The following is a 21,931-nucleotide window of genomic DNA, read 5'->3' as shown; positions in this document are numbered from 1 at the left end:
GCCTAACGATACAGAGCACTGAACATTTCCGAAGCATTATCCCTCTGATAGGTGATGGCACAATGGCTCGCATCGTTAACAATTCAGAAAAGCTCTGGGACGTGAGGTCAATTCCATCTTTGCAGCCAGGGACATTTCATTTCAGTTCATAAAATTGTGAAATTATCGATGATTGTGGCAAAATACCATCTGGTTTACTACCCTGCTGTATGAATATGAGTAACCTCAGAATTTACCAGACCAGTCACTTAATTCAAGGACCGTTAGGTTTGACATCCACATCCCTTGAAGTGATATGTTGAAAAAAAAATTAAGACTCTTATGTTAAGTTTAATAGTCACCCTCTTGGTGAGTTGCTGGAACAGAGAGTGTGCATGAACATGATGTACTCTAACCATTCTGTGGAACTTTCTATTTTACCTAAAAGTAACATTGTATTTTACTTCAGAGCAGAGAACTCAAAAGGGGAGATTTAATGGATTTGAGTTTATGGTGAGATTCTTAGAGAGAACAAATAGAAACTGTTTCCAGTGGCAAAGGGGTCAGCAACAATGGAAATGATTGGCAAGGAATTGGCGATGAGACGTTCTGTAAAGTTTCTACTCAATGACTTCTAATTGTATGACAGAGGGATGGAAACACTCCTAAAAGAGTTCAGAATATGAATTGAAAAGGAACAGTTTGTAGGACTGGGGAGATACTAGGGTGAGTGGGACCAGTTGGATATGCTTGGAGGATAAAACAACAACACAAGCCTTTTTTTGAAAGAAATCATGCGAATATGGATGTCACTGGTGAGGGCAACATTTGCTGTCCATCCCTAATTGCCCTTGAACTGAATGACTTGCTATTTCAGAGTGCAGTTAAAATAGCCACATGACTGTGGATTGTGAATCACACCTAAGCCAGATCGCAGAAGCATTTCTGATTTCCTTCCGAAAGGAAATGAAAGAATGAGATTTACAATAAAACAACAATTGATAATACTTTCAAAGTCAACATTACTGAGGCCAGCTTTCAGATAAAGATGTTCAGAATTAATTGAACTTAAATTCGATCAACTGCAATGGTGAGATTTGAACACATGTCTTGGGAGTATTAGTGTTAACCCTATGGCTTACGAATTTAGGGATACCACTACCATCCCTCCACTTATTGGACTAAATGATGGACCATGTTTATTTTCATTAATTGGAGTTTTAGATTATATTAGATTACTTAGAGTGTGGAAACAGGCCCTTCCACACCGACCCGCCAAAGCATATACACCCAGACCCATACTCCTACATTTACCCCTTCACCTAACACTACGGGCAATTTAGCATGGCCAATTTACCTAACACGGACATTTTTGGATTGTGGGAGGAAACCAGAGCATCCGGAGGAAACCCATGCAGACACGGGGAGAATGTGCAAACTCCACACAGAGAGTTGCCTGAGGCGGGAATTGAACCCGGGTCTCTGGTGCTGTGAGGCAGCAGTGCTAACCACTGTGCCACCGTGCCACCCACTGTTTTTTGTGAAGACAAATTTGTGGAAATCTTGCAGGAGAAATTAATTGGAACCTATTGAGATTGACATTTGCCGACAAGAATTCTCCTGAATAAATATGGACAGCACAGTTTCTTCATGTATGCTCACACTCTACTTACCCAAATCTAGAATGTTTAGATATTGGCTGATAATATACAAACTGGAGATCTCCAGTTGTAGGAAAGTGTATCAATTAAAGCCCATAGTTTATTTATTATATATCATTGGTATGTATCTCATCACTCACCCAACTATGACTATTATGAAAGACATAGCAACTACTCATCCCACTGCAATGCATTATGACTGGCATCAGATCATGTGAAAATGTGTTGCTGGTTAAAGCACAGCATCCAAGGAACAGGAAATTCGATGTTTCGGGCATAAGCCCTTCATCAGGATCATGTGAGCCATACTCACAAATACATCTTCCAGGTAATATTATCTTATGCCAGAATGTTGGCATCAGAGCTGTAGAATGGACATGCATTCTCAGAAGAGTTTAGCCTAAGTCAGAATTCCTGAGTTCCTAAACATTCAAATTTAATGTCACATGGTGAGATTTGAACCTATATATTGGGAGCATTATGGCTTGCTAGTTTAGGGATACTCATCAAGACATTTATGTCAGGAAGTTTCACAGTGATGTGATCCATGGTCTTGAGAACTCCTATAGGATACTGATGAGATATAGTCATGATGTGGAGATGCCGGTGTTGGACTGGGGTGTACAAAGTTAAAAATCACATAACACCAGGTTATAGTCCAACAGGTTTAACTGGAAGCACACTAGCTTTCGGAGCGCTGCTTCTTCATCAGGATCATTGTCACCAGATGAAGGAGCAGCGCTCTGAAAGCTAGTGTGCTTCCAATTAAACCTGTTGGACTATAACCTGGTGTTGTGTGATTTTTAACGATGAGATATAGAGTGGAGATCTCCCTCACACATTGTATATGTTTAAGCCCTATATCTAATGACTTACCTCATAGCTTAATCATATAGCTCAGACATTAGCTCAGATGCTTATGTTTCTAAGAGTTATGAATCATGAATGAGAACGCTTTAGATAATACACTTCATGGCATGAACTTAGACAGCTCTGATGACAACCAGCAGTTGCCAGTTGGTTATCATCAAACAGACAAATTCTAGAATCCAGGACCAGCGAATGTTGTGTTCTCTATATAGCACTTGGAGCATATGATCTGCTCCAGCACACAGTGTCAATAGGAAATACTTCCAGTTCACTGTAGCACATACAAAAACCCAATCAGCTTCTATGACCTTGTGAAGAAGATGCAAAATAGTCAAGTGTAAGAAGCAGATAAAATGATGATAGCTGAAACTGTTATTTGATTTCAAAAGTCACATAAAGATCCAATTTAGTTGTGACTGATAACAACCAAAACTATGCATCACTGTTTAGTTTCTTTTCCCACTGTTTCAGGGGAATGTTATCGATTACATTCTTTGCTGTTGATGCAAAGTCTTTTGTGAAATTAAGGATTATAACGGGCGACATAAGGTAAAAACGCATGCAGCAGTTCAAGAAGGCAGCTTACCTTCTCAAGGGCAACTAGGGATGAGTCAATCAGCAACGCCCATGCCCATGAGGGAATAAAACAAAGCTGTTTGTCAATCTGATTTTGCATAACATGAAGGCAGGAATTATTTAGTACTTCTTCAAGAATTGGTTTGTTGATTAAATCCGAAATGGTTTCTAAATTAATATTTTGCTGGTTTTTGATCTATAAAAATCATTCAATCATCTTTTAAAAAAACTAACTGATGTTGTGTAGTGTTGTAGAACAGAGAGACCTAGGGGTTCAGGTTCATAATCCTTTGAAGGTTATATCACAAATAGATCGGGTAGTTAAGAAGGCATGTAGTATGTTTACCTTCATTGCTCAGACCTTTGAATTCAGGAGTTGGAAACTTATGTTGAAGTTGTACAAGACATTGAAGCCTCTTCTGGAGTACGTGTCCAGTTCTCTTCGCCCTGTTATAGAAAGGATACTATTAGCTGATGAGGGTTCAGAAAGGGATCTCAGGATGTTGCCAGGAACAGAGGTTTTGAGTTATGGGGACAGGCTGGATAGACTGGGACTTTTTTCACTGGTATGTAGGAGGTTGAGGAGTACAGATAAGGTGAATGGCAGGTGTCTTTTCCCTAGGGTTGGGGCTTTCAAGACTAAAGGGCACATTTTTAAGGTCAGAGGAGAAAAATTTTAAAAAGACATGAAGAACAATTCTTTTTACACAACGGGTGGTTCATGTGGGGAATGAATTTCCAGAAGAAGTGGTGGATGCAGATACAGCTACAACATTTAAAAAACACTTGGATAAGTACATGAATAAGAAATGTTTGGAGGGATATGAGCCAAGTGTAGGCAGGAGGAACTAGTTTAGTTTGGGATTATGGTTGGCATAGACTGGTTGAACCTGAAGGGTCTGTTTCCACGCTATATGACAATGGCCTGAAAATTGTAATATACCAATGAATGCAATGGGCCAGTGAAACAGCAGGGGGTATTCAGATGGTATCATAATAACAACTTACATTTATACAGCATGTTTAAAGTAGAAAAACATAACAATGCACTTTACAGGAGCATTCTTAAATGAAAAGACACTAAGCCACGTACGATGATATTGTCAGTTGGCCAAAGCTCAATCTAACTGGTAGCTTTTAAGAAACATCCAAATGGGGAGAGAGTGAAGCAGAGAGGGGCAGGGTGGATGTTTCAGAGTTTCAGACCTAGGCAACTGAAGCTGCAGTCACCAGTGACAGTGTGATTAAAATTGGAGATGTCCTAGAGACCAGAAATAGAAGATCAGAAATAATTTGGGGGCTTTTGAATCTGGAGGAGATTGCAGTGATAGGCCCAAAGCAAAGCCATGGAGGAATTTGAAAACAAGGATGAGGACTGAGGATTAATAAGTCACAAGTAATCCCCAAAACCTATATGAAACTTAAATCAAGTAAGAACACTGATATAATGGAAAATGTGAAGAGATCACCTGAATTAATCTGCTCATTTGTTAGCCTTGAACTTCTATGATGCTGACCAATCCGACAAAAATATTGATTTTGTTTCAGACACTGAAGTGACCATCAATCTCTTGGCCATTGCTACATTATTTGATCCATGCTACAGCAGTGAGTGATTCATGTACCTGGTCGATATGATGGGTTAAAATTATAATTGAGGATTTCTCTCGATTTCAACCAGCGACCCAATCGAAAGTGTTACATTAGATTTATATGTTGGATTTATTTTAGTTTATGTGTGACAATTAAATGTGGAAAGAATTGTGCTTGTTAAGATATGTCCTCTGATCATGTGCTATTCCAGTATATTACCAGTTGAGCTATCAATTGAAGCAATTTGCAATACACGTGGCTGCCATCATACATGAAAAATTAAAAATCACACAACACCAGGTTATAGTCCAACAGGTTTGTTTGGAAGCACTAGCTTTCAGAGCACTGCTCTTTCAACAGGTAACAAGTGGGACAGGACCATAAGCCACAGAATTTGTAACAAAAGATCACAGTGTCATGCAATTAAAACAACTGTTCAATATATATTGCGATCTTTTGCTATAAATTCTGTGTCTTATGGTCCTGCCCTGATGAAGCAGCAGTGCTCTGAAAGCTAGTACTTTGAAATAAACCTGTGGGGCTATAACCTGGTGTTGTGTGATTTCTAACTTTGTCCACCTCAGTCCAACACTGGCACCTCCAAATCATACATGCAAAAAGAGAACTTTGGAGTATTTACCATTTTCAAACACTACCTCTGCCTGTTTATATCTGGAATAATTTAACTTGAAAGCATTACATTTATTTTGTCTATACCCAAATTTGTGATTACTGTTCTTCCTTGGCTTTAGTCTGCAGGTTTAATGATTCTATACAGTACATACTTAAACGGAAAAGAATGTTAGCACACCTGCCAAACAGGTCCTTGCCTGCAGAACACCTGTCCTGCACTAACTGGCATTCAGCATTTGGCTGCTCTCTATTGCAGTTTCCATCCTGGAATGACCAAAGTTGAAGATGCACCTCTTGTTTGTAAGCAGTTGTTCAGTGACTCGTGCTCTCATCTCAAAGTCAGAAGTCTGTATGTTCAAATCCCACACAAGTAATTGTGTTCATGCTATAGAAGGTCACTTTGCTGTTGGCAATGCCAACCTTTCAGACAAAGAACTGAGGCTGCCCTTTCAGGATAAAAAAAAATCCCAATACATTATTGCAGGGGCTGAGGGCACATGCTTTGATTTAATTCTGATAAGTTTCCATTCTTCTTTTGATTTTTTTTAACTGCGGCCCTCAGTGGTTTTTTAATATTTATTTGCAAAAGTGTAGAGAGGCTGTTGCATTGCAGTTACTACATGTTTCTAGACTCTCCAGGGATTAACTGAATTGGAATTGGAATTGGAATTCCAATTTTTGTCACAGGTACTCCAATGAGTACAGTGAAAAGTTTACAAGTCACCATTTACAGCGCCATCTTATGTTCCAAGGTATCTAGGTACAGATTTTGAGTACAAATTTCCAGAGAAAAAAATATCAAAAAAGTAAAGAAATAAAAGTCCGGCATAACAGACCTTCAAAAATACAAAATCACAGTAATATATTAGAAAAATAAAGAAATAACAAAGTCAGAATCAGAATCCTCCACGGTAATGTAATAAAGAAACAAAATTTTAAAAAAAGAGAATTTAAGACAAAGTCTATTTAGTCCATTTCACAACTCTGGGTTCAAGGACCCGATCCCAGTTGGAATCCCAGGCTGGTCCCAACGTAGTGCTGAAGAAAACGCCACATGGTGTCACAGACTGACTGAAGCTGCCACAGGAGACCCAGACTGACATTTACAAAAACAGCCACCAAAGTGGCTGAAAGAACTCCCAGGCCAGGCCAGACCAACCATGCCACCGCAAAGACACTGCAGAAGCCTCAAGGAAACTCGGAGGCCATTGGTATCCTGAGTCCAGACCCACCTGGCCTTCAGCCGCTGCCAAAGCAGCCTAACTCTGAACCAGGAAATCCAGGTTTTAATCCTACCTGCTCCAGTAGTGTGCAATCACATCTCTGAACAAGCCTATTAGAAAATACCTGCCTGATATTAGCATTGCAGAAAGATTTGCAGGATGCTAATCAATCTGTTTGGTCACGACATGTATGCATGCTTCTGGAATGGGACTTGAATCCAGGGATTCTGGCTTAGAGACAAGAACATTACCCAATGCATCACAAGACCTTCAGTTTCTACATTACATCAGTGATGAACTTAAAGATTCCTGCAATGGTTGTAAACTGTTGAGGGATGACACGGAGGCTCAATGGTTAGCACTAACAGCACCAGGGACCCAGGTTCAATTCTAGATTCAATTCTACCCTTGGGTGACTGTCTGTGTGGAGTTTGCACATTCTCCCTGTAACTGCATGGGTTTCCTCCCACAGCCCAGAGATGTGCAGGTTAGGTGGATTGGCCATGCTGAATTGCCCATAGTGTCTAAGAATGTGTAGGTGAGGTGGATTAGCCATGGAAAATACAGGGATTGGATGGGGTGCTGGGACTGGCTGTATAACCAATGGTGAGCTGAAAGTGTGTTGCTGGTAAAGCGTGGCAGGTCAGGCAGCATCCAAGGAGCAGGAGAATCGATGTTTCAGGCATGAGCCCTTCTTCAGGAAAATTCCTGAAGAAGGGCTCATGCTTGAAACGTCGATTCTCCTGCTCCTTGGATGCTGTCTGACCTGCTGCGCTTTTCCAGCAACACATTTTCAGCTCTGATCTCCAGCATCTAGAGTCCTCACTTTCTCCCTGTATAACCAATGGACCAAAGGAGGTCTTTTCACATTGTAGGGATTTTATGATTTAGGTGACAAAATACAAGTACAATCCCGAACTGAGTATATTTTGTACCCTTGCCACCTTCACTGCTTCCTCCAGGTGTCGCTCAACATGGACGAGTACTGATTCATCAGACAAGGGAGGGAGCACATAGTAATTAGCAGGAAGTTTCTTTGCCCATGTTTAACCTGAGGCCATAAGACTTCATGGGGTCCAAATTCAATTTAAGGATTCAGAAGGCAACACCTTCCCAACTGTTCAGATCAGACCAATTCAGCATGGATTTAGTAAGGGAACAAATAGGTTAGACAGGGAAACCCAGTGGATGTTATCTACCTAGACTTCCAAAAGGCCTTTGATAAGGTGCCTCACAGGAAGCTGCTGAGTAAGGTGAGGGCCCATTGTGTTCGAAGTGAGCTACTGGCATGGATTGACAGATGTGTTTCTGTCGTTTATTTCTGTGCCTAGTCCGAGGATGGGTGGTCCGTCTGGATTCATTTCTTTCTTACTACTATGAACTATTGGAACTAACTCATCTGACAAAAAGTCACACTGGAAACTCTTAATGTGAACTCTGCTTTCTACTCACAGATGGTGCCAGATCTGCTGAGTTTCTCAGCACTTTTGGTTTTTCCTTTGAGGAATAATTGTCGTGTAAGATTATTTGAGTTATTAAAATGCATTATCAGTCAACGTCACCGATGTCTGATATCTAATTTCTAATGCTAGTCTAGTCTACTTTCAAAGACATATAATTTCATTTTGGTGTCATTGATCATACAAGCCTGCAGGATGATACTTGAAGAAAACAATTGTTGCTATTTCAGGCCAAATTATGTTGGAAGCAGATGTGAATGCAGACCGTGTCTGCTTATTCCATGTCTGAATCCAGATCAAAACATGTGTTTATTTTCTGTGCTTTTAATTATACAATTATCTTGCATATATCATACAGTATAATTCATCATTTTGCAAAAGACCTTATGCATGAATAGCAAAAACAAAACCATACATCTCACTCACACACACACACACACACACACACACACACACACACACACACACACACGTCAACCAGAACATTCGGTTTTCTTGTGACCTTTAGCATTCAATTGCAGCTTTAACTCACATTTTATGTATTTCCTACATTTACTTCACTGGAGCTGGTAGAGGGCATTCTGTGGGAGCAGAGTACCATACCCTTTTAATTAAATCCTTTTTGCAGGTCTCTCTGGCTATTGTAGGGGAGAAAGTGAGGACTGCAGATGCTGGAAATCAGAGCTGAAAATGTGTTACTGGAAAAGCGCAGCAGGTCAGGCAGATCCAAGGAACAGGAGATTCGGTGTTTTGGGCATGAGTCCATCTTCAGGAAAATTCCTGAAGAAGGGCTCATGCCCAAAACGTCGATTCTCCTGCTTCTTGGATGCTGCCTGACCTGCTGTGCTTCTCTGGCTATTTTACCCTGTTTCCCCCATACTTTGCTTAAAAGAATGACTTCCATTTGTGTAGCACCTTTTATGATGCCACAGTATCTCTATAGAATCCCTACAGTGTGGAAACAGGCCCTTTGGCGCAACAGGTCCACACTAACCGTCAGTAAGAATATCCCATCCAAACACACTTCACCTCATCCTTACCAATCTGCCGGCTGCAGATGCATCTGTCCATAACAGTATCGGTAAGAGTCACCACTGCACAGTCCTCGTGGAGATGAATTCCCACCTTCACATTGAGAATACCCTCCATCACGCTGTGTGGCACTATCACAGTACTAAATGGGATAGACTTCTCATTTTTTTAAATTAGATTCCCTACAGTCCAGTAACAGGCTCTTCGGCCCAACAAGTACACATCAACCCTCTGAAAAGTAACCCACCCACACCCATTTCCTTCTGACTCATGCACCTAACACTATGGGCAATTTAACATGGTAGATTCACCTACACATCTTTGGACTGTGGGAGGAAACCAGAGCACGTGGAGGAAAACCACACAGACACAGGGAGAATGTACAAACTCCACACAGACAGTAGCCCCATGCAGGAATTGAACCCAGGTCCCTGGTGCTGTGAGGCAGCAGTGCTAACCACTGAGCCACCTAATAGATCTAGCAACTTAAGACTGGGCATCCATGAGGCACTGTGGACCATCAACAGCAGCAGAATTGTACTCTAACACAATCTGTGACATCATATCCCCCACTCAACCAGTACTATTAAGCGAGGGGATCAACACCGGTTCAATGGAGACTACAGGAGGGCATGCCAGCAGCAGCATCAGGTATACCTGAAGATGACGCGTCAATATGGTGAGGTTACCAAACAGGACTATTTGCATGCCAAACAATATAAGCAGCAAGTGATAGACAGAGCTAAGAATTAAAAAAAGCCAATGGACCTCTGCAGTCCTGTTGCATGCAACTTTGAATGATGGTGGACAGTCAAACAACTGACTGGAGGAGGAGGCTCCACAAATATCTCCATCCTCAATGATGGAAGAGTCCAGTATGTAAGTGCAAAAGATAAGATTAAAGTTTTTGCAGCAAACTTTAGCCAGAAGTGTCAAGTGGATGATTTATCTTGGCCTTCCCCTGTGGTCCCCAGCATTACAGATATCAGCCTTCAGCCAATTCTATTCATTGCATGTGATATCAAGAAATAGTTGGAGATGCTGGATACAGCAAAGTTTATAGGCTCTGACAACATTCCAGCAATAGGTACTGAAAACCCGTGCTCCAGACCTGCTGCTCCCCTAGCCAAGCTGTTCTAGTGCATTTACAACACTGGCATCTGTCCAACAATATGTCCTGTACACAAAGAACAGGACAAATCCAACCCAGCCAATTTACTGGCTCTTCAATCTACTCTCGAAAATCAGGAAAGTGATGGACGATATCAGCTACTTTACTATCAAGCAGCACCTGCTCAGTGACACCCAGTTTGGGTTCCACAAATGCCACTCAGCTCCTGACCTCATTATAGCCTTAGTTTAAAGATGGTCAAAAGAGCTGCAGTCCAGAGGTGAGGTAAGAGTGATAGCCCTTAATGTCAAGGCTGCATTTGACCAACTGGAGCCAATGGGGACAAATTCTCCACTGGTTGGAGTCACATCTGGTACACAGGAAAGTGGTCATGTTGTCCCAAGAGTGAATTTTAAAAATTGTTCCTATACCATAGATGCCAAGGGAAACGTCTTCATACAGAGTAATCAACACTTTGGAATGGATTTCAATTTGGCAATGTCGTGCAAATGAAAGCCTGAAATGATTTTTCTTCTTTAAGTTGTTGAATTGAAAGTGCACAGAGATTGTAGGATGTTTTCAGATGGATGAGCTGAATTATCCACCTCATCTGTATTTATCTTGTGATCTTGTCTTAACATAGCAAACTATTTCCTGTGATTGCTATTTCCAGTAAAAATGTTTAAATTTTTCTAGCGAGTGATCAAAGGAAAATTTTCTAGCTCCTTTTACAGTGTCATGAAAACAGGCACTGGAGGAAATCTCCATTCCCCCAAGAATGTTCCAAAAATGTTCTTTGCCAAAATTGTTACTGTAATAACACATCACACTTTAAACATACTTGTTTATAAACTTGGTTAAAATGGTCAATGAGAACTATTTTGGAGAACAGTCCCTTTGCATTTCCCTGTGAATTTTAACATAGACTGTCAGAGAATTAGAAAAAGCTAAGGTTTGGAACAAAGGTTCCTCAGAAGAGTCATACCAGACTTCAACTGTTAACTCTGCTTCTCTTTCCACTGATGTTGTCAGACCTGCTGGGTTTCTCCAGCACTTTCTATTTTTATTTCAGAAAGCTATTTGACCCTTTCTGCTCATAGTCATAGAGTCTTACAGCATAGAAACAGAACCTTTGGTCCAACTCATTCACACCAACTAGACATCCCAATCTGACCGAGTCCCATTTACCAGCATTTGGCCCATATCCCTCTAAACAGTTTGTTTCCATATACCCATCCAGATGCCTTTTAAATGTGCAATTGTACCAATCTCCACCACTTCCTCTGTCAGCTCATTCTATACCTGCATAATCCTCTGTGTGAAAAAGTTGCCACTCAGATCTCTTTCTTGCCCCACTCACCATAAACCTATGCCCTCTAGTTTTGGATTCCCCAACCCTAGGAAAGAGGTATTGGCTATCCACCTTATCCATGCCCCTCATTATTCTTTAAATCTCTATAACGTCACCCCTCAGTTCCGATGTTCGAGGGAAAAAAGCCCCAGCCTATTCAATCCCTCCATATAGCTCATCCTTCGGAAACATCCAAATGCACTGTAACTTGATCAAATTTAGCTTTTTTTATCTTTTATTCAATCGGGGATGTGGGCATTGCTGGCTCAGGGAACATTTATTGCCCAACTATAATTGTCCTTGAGAGCATGGTGGTGAGGTGTCTCCTTGAACTGCTGCAGTCCATGTGGTGTAGAAGCATCCACAGCACTGCAAACAAAGGAGTTCCATGATTTTGACCCAGAAACAGTGAAGGAACAGTGATATAGTTCCAAGGCAGGTGTGGCTTGGAGGTAGGTGTGCAGATGGTGTTTCCATGAGTCTGCTGCCATTGCCCTTTCAGGTGGTGGGTTTGGAAGGTGCAACCAAAAGAGCATTGATGAGTTGATGCAATGTCTCTTGTAGATTGTACAGTCAGTGGGATGAATGTTGAAGGATAGGGTGCTGGTCAAGCAGGATTATTTGTCCTAGATGTCGTCAAGCTTTTCGAGTATAAAATTAACTATTGGGGGTGGCACAGTGGCTCAGTGGTTACGTGTTCCCCCCATGTCTGGGTAGATTTCCCCTGGATACTCTGATTTCCTCCCACAGTCGAAACTTGTGCAAATTAGATGGATTGGCCACGCTAATTTGCCCATATGTCCAGGGATGTGTTGGTTAGGTGGATTAACCACGACAAGTGCAGGCTTACAGGGATTGAACATGGATCTGGGTGGGATACTCTTCAGAGGGGCGGTGTGAACTCATTGGGCTGAATGGCCTGCTTCCACATTGTAGGGAGTCTTTGATTTTCATATTGATTAACCAAATTTGGTAAGGTTTTTAATCCTAGCCGACAAATTTCCATAGGCACCTCTTTCCATGAGAATGCACAATTGGTTTTATATGCATAATTTTAAGGGCACAACTCTGCAAGTGTGGGGTTGCCTGAGAAGGCAGACATCCTTGAGCTACAACAGCCAGTATGGAGATTGAACCTGAGCCATTGGCATCCCATTCTCGTCAGCTCGTTAACTGAGCAAACTGAGCTGCACTCTAAATTTAACAAATTATTCAAAGCTTGAAAGATGTACCAATGTACAGCAGGAGAACATTCAGTCCCTGAAACTTGTTCTGCCATTAAGTGATATCCCGGTTGCTCTGCGATTGAACTCCATACTGCACCCTTTGTTGTGCAAAGCTCTCCATCCTTCACAAACTGAAATAAAGCAAATAACAATAGAAAAATAATAATAAACAAAAGAATTTGGCATTACAGAAGCAGCGAAAAGATCAACAAGGGTGCGGTCATTCTCCATGAATCATGTGAATAGTTAAAGAGACTGGAGTTATCCTGTCCTGCTGCTCTGATGAACCTTTTGCACTTTGAAAACCATTATTCATGCCTATCACTTTCGCATTTTCACACACTTATATGAATAAGCAACACACAAACTTGTCAAACTATGGTGCAAAAAGGAAGTGAAAGAAAGGACAAGCTTGCATTAAAAGCGCAGTGCTAATTTTTTAAGGAAGTCAACAACATTAAATGTTTCCTATTGTGAATGTGCAGTGTGGTCTTGCAATTTGTTACTCCACATTCAGCTACAGGCAGGGTTGGAGTGATGGGGTCTAGATTAGAGTGGTGCTGGAAAAGCCTTTCCTAATGAAGAGCTTTTGCCCGAAACGTCGATTTTCCTGCTCCTCAGATGTTGCCTGACCTGCTGTGCTTTTCCAGCACCACTTTAATCTAGACTCTGATTTCCAGTTTCTGCAGTCCTCACTTTTGCCTTAGAGCGATGGAGTCTGGCTTTAATGTGTGGGGAAACTCCACTGAGTATTTTGTTAAGCTTAAGGCACTATATAAATGCAAGAGCTTGGAATCTAATGCTCTTTTGGGATGTTTAATTTAGTTGGAAGGTAGTGGGTGAACAACCTGATCCCATCACACCCTTATACTGATCAAGTCCAAGGCAGGAAGACTTGTGGACAGCCTTCCTGCCATACCACCAACTGCATAAGAGGCATTTTGGAGTCCACGTCCATGAATCATAACAAGCTAGCATCCAAGTTCATCAGATAATATAGAGGGCAAATTAATATTTGGCCTTTATTTCAAAGAGAATGGAGTTTAAAAGCAGGGAGGTTTTGCTAAAACCATACAAGGCACTAGTTAGACAACACCTGGATTAGGCCCCTAATCTAAAGGAAGATGTACAGGCATTGGAGGCAGTCCAGAGAAGTGTTTCTCGGCTGATACTAGGCATACAGGGACTGTCTCATGAGGAGACGACAAATAGAATGGGTCTGTACTCATTGGAATATAGAAGACTGAGAGGTAATCTTATTAAAATATACAAGATTCTAAAGAGACTTGACAGGGTAGATGCACAAAGATTGTTTCCCCTGTGGAAGAGTCTGGGCCCAGAGGGAATAATCTCACAATAAGGAGTCTTATTTTAAGACAGAGCTGAGGAGGAATTTCTTCTCTCAAAGCGTTGTGAATCTAGAGAATTATTTACCACAGAGGTTAGGTGATTCAAGGCTAGGACAGACACATTTTAATCAGAAAAGGAATCAGCTATTGTGGAGAATAGCCACGAAAATGGAATTGAGGATTATTAGATCATCCATGATTTCATTGATTGGTAGAGAAGACTCAATTGAATGAATGGTGTACTTTTGTTCCTCTGTCTTATGGTCTCATGGGAGTCCTTATGGGTACTAATGCCCACCAAAGGGTCTTTTCCTACCACTGTTGATATTCAGGCAATGGAAAATGGCTACACTGGAATTCCAAAAGGCAAATCCCATTGAGTTTGTTTGCGTGCTTACTGGGCCATTCCTAGTTGTTAGAGAGTAGCAGAAAAGATCTGCCACTGACCAGGTGTGTGCTTGTGTAGCACTTATTCAGTAAGTCTTTCCAAAAGGAAACTGCCTCCCAAACAAGATCCTGTCTTATGTTGTGCACAATGAAAGGGATTGAAGAGGAGCCCTTGTCTCCAAATCTCTTGTCCTAGATTACATCCCCTCCAGGCCCACCAAAGACAGATTACCTCACCATTTACTAATAATTGATCATGTTGGGCACAAAATTGCTTCTGATTTTGTCTTGTTAATCAGAATTACACAGCATTTTACCATGTCAGGAAATAATGCTGAGAAGTTCAAAAGATGTGATCAGTCACTGTTACAATTGTAGGAAACGCAGACGCCAGCTTGAGTACAGCAAGATCCCACAGAAATTAGATGATGAGGAAGAAACCACATTCACTGTTGTCAATTGAAGGGTAAATATTGACTAGGTCGCTTAGCCTCTTGTGCTTAGACTCCCAGCCCAACTGTTTACTCTATGATGCTTTGGAATCCATGGACCATGTATATTTTGGTTGTTAGCCACCAATCTTTTAGTGATTTGAAAAATCTATCATTGTACTTTTGGATATCTTTGAACCCCATGCTCTCGATCTTTGGGCATCTGGTGTGTGAAAGGGCGTGGGCAAGTCAGCGGACTTCCTTGTGGGCTGCTCCTGGGTTGGACAAGTTGGTCATTAACAGGTCCAGTGGGCAGTATAACTGCTGACAGTCAGACCCTCTTCTGCAGCTGCATTTATGCTTTGTATCCTTTGAGACAGAGCAAGCAGTGTCCACCACTACTCTCAATACCTCACTACCTGCATGGAATAGTGCTTTATCTCTCCGCCAATCTCCATTTTGATTTAGCCGTTCCATGCTCTCTCACCTCCGCCCTTAAAATGGATTTTACATGTCAATTAATCAATTAGAAAACACCAGTGATTTACTGGTGGTCATTAATAGATTAAAGAAATACCACAAGTGATTTGGTGATGGAGGGAAAAAAAAACAAGCAGTTGTGTGTAAGAGTACTTCTGGATATAAAAATGTCTCTAGTTCCATTCTTGCCTGCATGAGGAAATATTCTCTCTGTGTCCACGCTCATCAAAATCTTTGGAAATTTCAAAGACCTCAAGGTCAACCCTGGAGAACAGACCTAGCCTGTCGATCCTTTTCTAATATTTATCCCTACACATTTTTGGTATGTCTTTGTAACCTTTCTCCCCACTGCCTCCCTGTAACATAGCAAAGTGAACTGTAGGTGTGCAGACCCTCCAATGCATGTAAATATGATGTGGAGGCACCGGCATTGGACTGGGTGATGATGGAGCCCTGCTCCAAAAGCTTATGATAAAACCTGTTGGACTATAACCTGGTGTCATGTGAATATAGTCTGGTTCAAGCCTTTGGTTTGTTTGGATTGAGTCAAACTCTAATGTTTGTTTCCTTGCTCTGTTACTTGCAGAACTGAACTGCATTTGTGACTATATATAGATATATAATATATGTATACAATTTTATGAATAAAGTATATTTTTGGAAGAAAACAAAGGTTCAATGGAAGTTCCCCCTTCTTCTTGACTCTTCAGTTCCAAAGTCCCAATCTGTTCACAAGAGAAGAGCCAGATACAGAAACTGTAGAGAGTGGTAACACCTCGATGGGCATGGATAGGATATATAGATAAAGTCTTTTCCCTGGGAACGGGGAGTCCAGAACTAGAGGGCTTAGGTTTACGGTGAGAGGGGAAAGATATAAAAGAGACCTAAGGGGCAACTTTTCCACACAGAGAGTGGTAAGTGTATGGAATGAGCTGCCAGAGAAAGTGGTGGAGGCTGGTACAATGCAACATTTAAGAGGCATTTGGATGGGTATATGAATTGGAAGGGTTTGGAGGGATATGGGCTGGGTGCTGGCAGGTGGGACTAGATTGGGTTGGGATATCTGGTCGGCGTGGACGGGTTGGACCGAAGGGTCTGTTTCCATGCTGTACATCTCTATGATCTCTGGGCCAGGAAGTCTGGGTTCAAGTCCCACATGCTCCACAGGTGTGGCATGATGTCTGACCAGGTTGATTAAAAAAGTATCTCCAGGAATTGAGCCAACTGGAGGAATTGAGATCAGGAGGGATGGTTACTGAAGCTGGTACATCTTGGAGTTGAATTCTACAAGGGGTGACCTTACAAGCGGAGACAAGAATCTCTGGACCAGCCCTGGTCATAGCTGAAGTCTTTCTGTAACAGTCCCTCTGATCGACCTGGATGCGATAACCAAGAATTACTTACTGTTCCCTCACTCGTTTTGGTTCCGGATTCACAACCTCATCAATCATTTGCGAAATATTCCTCTCCGCGCCGCCGCTCCGTATCACATTTTCGCTTTTCCGAGGCATATTCTAACTAAAAAAAATAAACAACAGAGAAAGACAGGCGTGAAGATTTTTGGTTTATAGGCAAGTCACCGATTAACATTTGTCAATGTACGCATTATGGGGAAAAGGAAATCACAAATTCACTTTGTGCAACAGCAGAACGGAATAAATCAATCCCAGACAGGATTTAATTAATTTTGTGTCCCGTTTCCCTCTTTCTTACTTCGATTCATCTTCGGGAACGGATTTCGCAAATCAACCACTTTTTCGTTAATAACGTGTTCCGAAAAGTAGAGAATTTAACTAGACATTTGTCCCCGCAAAGTTTCAGTTGTTGTTTTGAATGCGATACTGAGCTGCGTTAAGCAACGAACGCAGAATGCGCCCAGTGAAAGAGTTTATTCCTCAGCAGAGCTGAAAGCGAATTTTGAAATCACCCGCACAGAGGAATTAACAAGAGGAGCACAAAAGGTCTCAAGGAAACTAAAAGGCGGATTTTAACTGAAACTGTGAGCATTCAATGAGCAACCTGAACAAAATTTTGGAAAACAAAGATCAAATCGCCAACTGTGGATCAGGAATTAGGTTGAGGCGTCCAACGAATTTGACTGCATTTAAATCAGACAGTGAGAAGCTAAAACAAACCAAACTTAGGTGTCCCCCGATCTCGTCTGTGTCTGATGTTCCTGGTGATCTTTACAAAACAAAGAAAGGTTTATTTCATAGTATTATTTTAAATAGTTATTTATTTACAAAATAATTTTTATTTTATAATATTGTTTTAAATGTTTATATTAAAATTGTTATTTTTATAATAGTGTTTTAAATATTTATTTTATTAAAATATATTTATCTTATATTTTGAATATTTACTTTATTTTAAAAATATTTTAAATAGAATAAATAATTAAAACAATATAATTTTATATTATATTGTTTTAATTATTTATTCTATTTAAAATATTTTTAATCTTATAATAGTGTTATAAATATTTATTTTATTAAAATATATTTATTTCATGCTTGAATATTTATTTTATTTATTAAAATGTTTTACATTATATTGTTTTAATTATTTATTCTATTTAAAGTATTTTTAATTTTATAATGTTGTTTTAAATATTATTTTATTAGAAACGTTATATTTTATATTATTTTGAATATTTATTTTACAGATAAGATTCTTATTTTATGTTATTTAAATGCTTACTGTATTTATTAAACATATTTATTTTTATATTATTTTATTGATTAAATGTTTTTCACTTGATACTATTATTTTAAATATTACTTTTATTTTATAAAAATACAATCTTTGTCCATTGAAGTGACACATTTCAGAATCATTAAACAGCCAAGCTTTGGAGAAAAGGAAAATGCAATTTCTAAGACCACCAACAAAGGGGGAATAAAAGGAAGCGGACAAATGTTTTGAAGGGGAGGGAAAAAATGTGATATCGTGTTTCCAAAAGAGAGAGGGAAAAAAAGTTCTGTCTCGCCTCATCGAAGGGAGTAAGGTTTTGAAAGTTGCGTGCAAAGGATTTAAAGTTCATTGTGAATTTTCCCCTTAGGTAAACCCTAAGCACGGGAGGCTTCGCACGCGACCAACAACCAATCAGCTCCTGTACTTACAATTTTTGAGAGGAGAAAAAAGTTAAATGTCTATATCCGGGGTTGTTCTATTGTTCCCAAATGAACGAGAAACGTGTTTGTAATATTGCACAGGCAGGTGTGAAGGATGTGTGTCAGACAGGGCTTTTTTTTTGGGAAGGGGGGTTAGTTTCATGAGTTGCGTGTCATCAGAGTGCACACCTGGGAATGACTTTTTTTAAAAAATGTAAAAAAAAATCAAAAGAAAATGTATTTTTTTTTCAAAAAATGAAAATACACGCATTTCCGTTTACTCTGATTTTTTTAATGGAAAGGTGTCACAGGCCAGTGGAGCCAGCAGCTCCACGCAGGCAGGATACACGACCAGGAGGACATAGTTCCAATTGGAATAGGCAGTTGACCTGCAAATGCTGGAGACGCCAAATCAGAGTGAGTTATAGTCCGGCTCTGGAGGAGGGTATGGAACATCAGTCACAGTCAGGGAATATTTCCCCAGTGGGCTGTGTTGGACCTATTCCTCATGAACAGTTTAAACAGCACCAAAGGGACATGGAAAGGTTCCTATGTTCCCCATTCAACAGGTTCACCCTTCCGTATGTTGACAACTGTTAGAATTCAAAAGTGATAGAATGGTTGGAATTACTTTAAATTCGGAACACAAAGACAGGAATTGCCACATTTTTCTTTTGTGTTTTCCCTTTTAGAGTCATGGAGTCATAAACATATACTGTACGGAAACAGGTCATTCGGTCCAACTCATCCATGCTGACAAGATATCCGAAATTAATCTAGTTCCATTTGCCTGCACTTGGCCCATATCCCTCTAAACCCTTTATATTCATATACCCATCAGATGTCTTTCAAATGTTGTAATTGTACCAGCCTTTATCATTGCCTCTGGCAGCTCATTCCATACACGCACCACCCTCTGCATGAAAAAGTTGCCACTTCGGTCCCTTTTATATCTTTCCCCTCCCACCTTAAACCCATACCTCTAGTTCTGGAATCCCCCACCCCAGGGAAAAGACTTTGTCTATTTATCCTATCCATGCCTCTCATGATTTTATAAACCTCTATAAGGTCATCCCTCAGCCTCTGATGCTCCAGGGAAAACAGCCCCAGCCTATTCAGCCTCTCCCTATAGCTCAAACCCTCCAACCCTGGCGACATCCTTGTAAAATCTTTTCTGTACCCTTTCAAGTTTCACAACATCTCTCCTACAGATCTCAATATATTAATCTCTGGGACAATGTTGATTCATTCTCTGAGACATATGTGAAAATGAACTTTTCCCTAAACACCCAGAAACCTCTCATCCTCTTCCAACCAGCTCCCACAAAAAAGTCTAATCCTACTATTAAGATTGAGGTGAGATCTAGGAAAAATTGTAAAAGTAGACTGTTTACCCCCTCAAAAATCTCCTCTTGATGCAGAATAGACATTGTTGTTGGACTACTACATTATCATTTTCATTGTGCAAGTTCAGCATTCATTTGACTCAAATCCAAGATTATGGACATATTTTGCTATGGAGCAGTGATCCACATAGTCCTATATGCTTCAGAGGTGAAGACAAAATATTGTAATCACTTCAAATGCATTGGAGAGCTACCATAATTTCTATCTAGTAATGGGCAGCACAGTGGCTCAGTGGTTCACACTACTACCTCAGAACACTGTCTGTGTAGAGTTTGCACTGTCTCCCCATGTCTGTGTGGGTTTCCTCCAGGTGCTCCAGTTTCTTCCCACAATCCAAAGATGTGCAGGTTCAGTGAATTGGCTGTGCTGAATTGCCCATAGTGTTCAGGGATGTATACGTTAGGTGCATTAGTCAGGGGTAAATGTAGGGGAATAGGTCTGGGTGGGTTACTCTTCGGAGGGTCAGTATGGACTTGCTGGGCCGAGGGTCCTGTTTCCACTCTGTAGGGATCCACAACATCCTCTAAATCCAGTGACCAGGAAGGTGGACCAATAGCAACATCCTTTTGGTGACCAACTTATCCAACACTGAAGTGCGAATCTCTCAAAGACAGCTCTGCCCAAAAGAACATGTTGTTCATAGGGGCTGACACCAGAGATCTGAAGTAATTGCTCCATCCAGAACAATGTCATGGCAGGAAACTCTCAGAAGCAGAGTAGAAACATTTCAGGAAGCAACCCTCAAGGTGACAAATATATCTGCTGAGTCACGAGAGTCTTTGGCTTGTGATAGACCAAAGTAGGGAAGATTCACGAAGGAAGGCATTGAACACATCGAAAAATGTACTTGGGAATATGTAGAAGAGAGTCAAGGTGCGGAAGGGAGCACATAAACATCCAAATAATTCATCTACCCACTTACACTACAAATTGCAGTCCATGAATTGCACATTGGATTTATTACACATCTTAGAACCCACTTGAACTGGAATGGAAACAAAACATTCTCAATCCTGAGGAATTACCTAAGAATCATTAGAAGAGATTGAAGGAGGGTCTTGTCTTCCTGCTTAGACTTTTTGTTTCACAGTGATGCTAAATCAAAGGGTCATATTGACGTTACACACACACTATCAAGAGTGGATGCAATGCAGAGTGTTAGAAGTCAGCACAACATACAATGATAGAAGAGGGTTGATATTGTGAAAGTAATGCTAAAAAAATGTTGCTAATTCCATCAGTGTATGCTCATTGCTAAGCAAATAAAATCTGCTCTAGCTCGACTATGTCCATTGGCTGGGGTGGCAGCTGTCTACTCAAAGACATGTGAATTTTCCACTGGTGACAAATTCCTGATGTCCAGACCTCCAAGGATCACTATCAAACAAGCTGTGAAGATGGGGCAACATTTTTCAATGACAACTGGGAGGCAGTTACTTTGACTTTCTGACGCTGAATGTTTGGAATTGAAAGAGGTAAAAACAATGTCTGCAGATGCTGGAAACCAGATTCTGGATTAGTGGTGCTGGAAGAGCACAGCAGTTCAGGCAGCATCCGAGGAGCAGTAAAATCGATGTTTCGGGCAAAAGCCCTTCATCAGGAATACAGGCAGAGAGCCTGAAGGGTGGAGAGATTAGTGAGGGGAAGGTGGGGGTGGGGAGAAAGTACCAAAGTGAGTGGGAGAGGGGATGAAGGTGGTAGGTCAGGGGCAAGGGGAGTGGGGAGTGGATAGGTGGAAAAGAAAATAGGCAGGTAGGACAAGTCATGGGGACAGTGCTGAGCTGGAAGTTTGGAACTGGGGTGAGATGGGGGAAGGGGAAATGAGGAAACTGTTGAAGTCCACATTGATGCCCTGGGGTTGAAGTGTTCCGAGGCGGAAGATGAGGCTTTTTTCCTCCAGGCGTCTTGTGGTGAGGGAGCGGTGGTGAAGGAGGTCCAGGACCTCTATGTCCTTGGCAGAGTGGGAGGGGAAATTGAAATGTTGGGCCACAGGGTGGTGTGGTTGATTGGTGCGGGTGTCCCGGTGATGTTCCCTAAAGCACTCTGCTA

Source organism: Hemiscyllium ocellatum, chromosome 42 (genome assembly GCF_020745735.1).
Source record: "Hemiscyllium ocellatum isolate sHemOce1 chromosome 42, sHemOce1.pat.X.cur, whole genome shotgun sequence".
NCBI classification, from domain to species: Eukaryota; Metazoa; Chordata; class Chondrichthyes; order Orectolobiformes; family Hemiscylliidae; genus Hemiscyllium; species Hemiscyllium ocellatum.
This window is presented reverse-complemented; position numbering follows the sequence as displayed.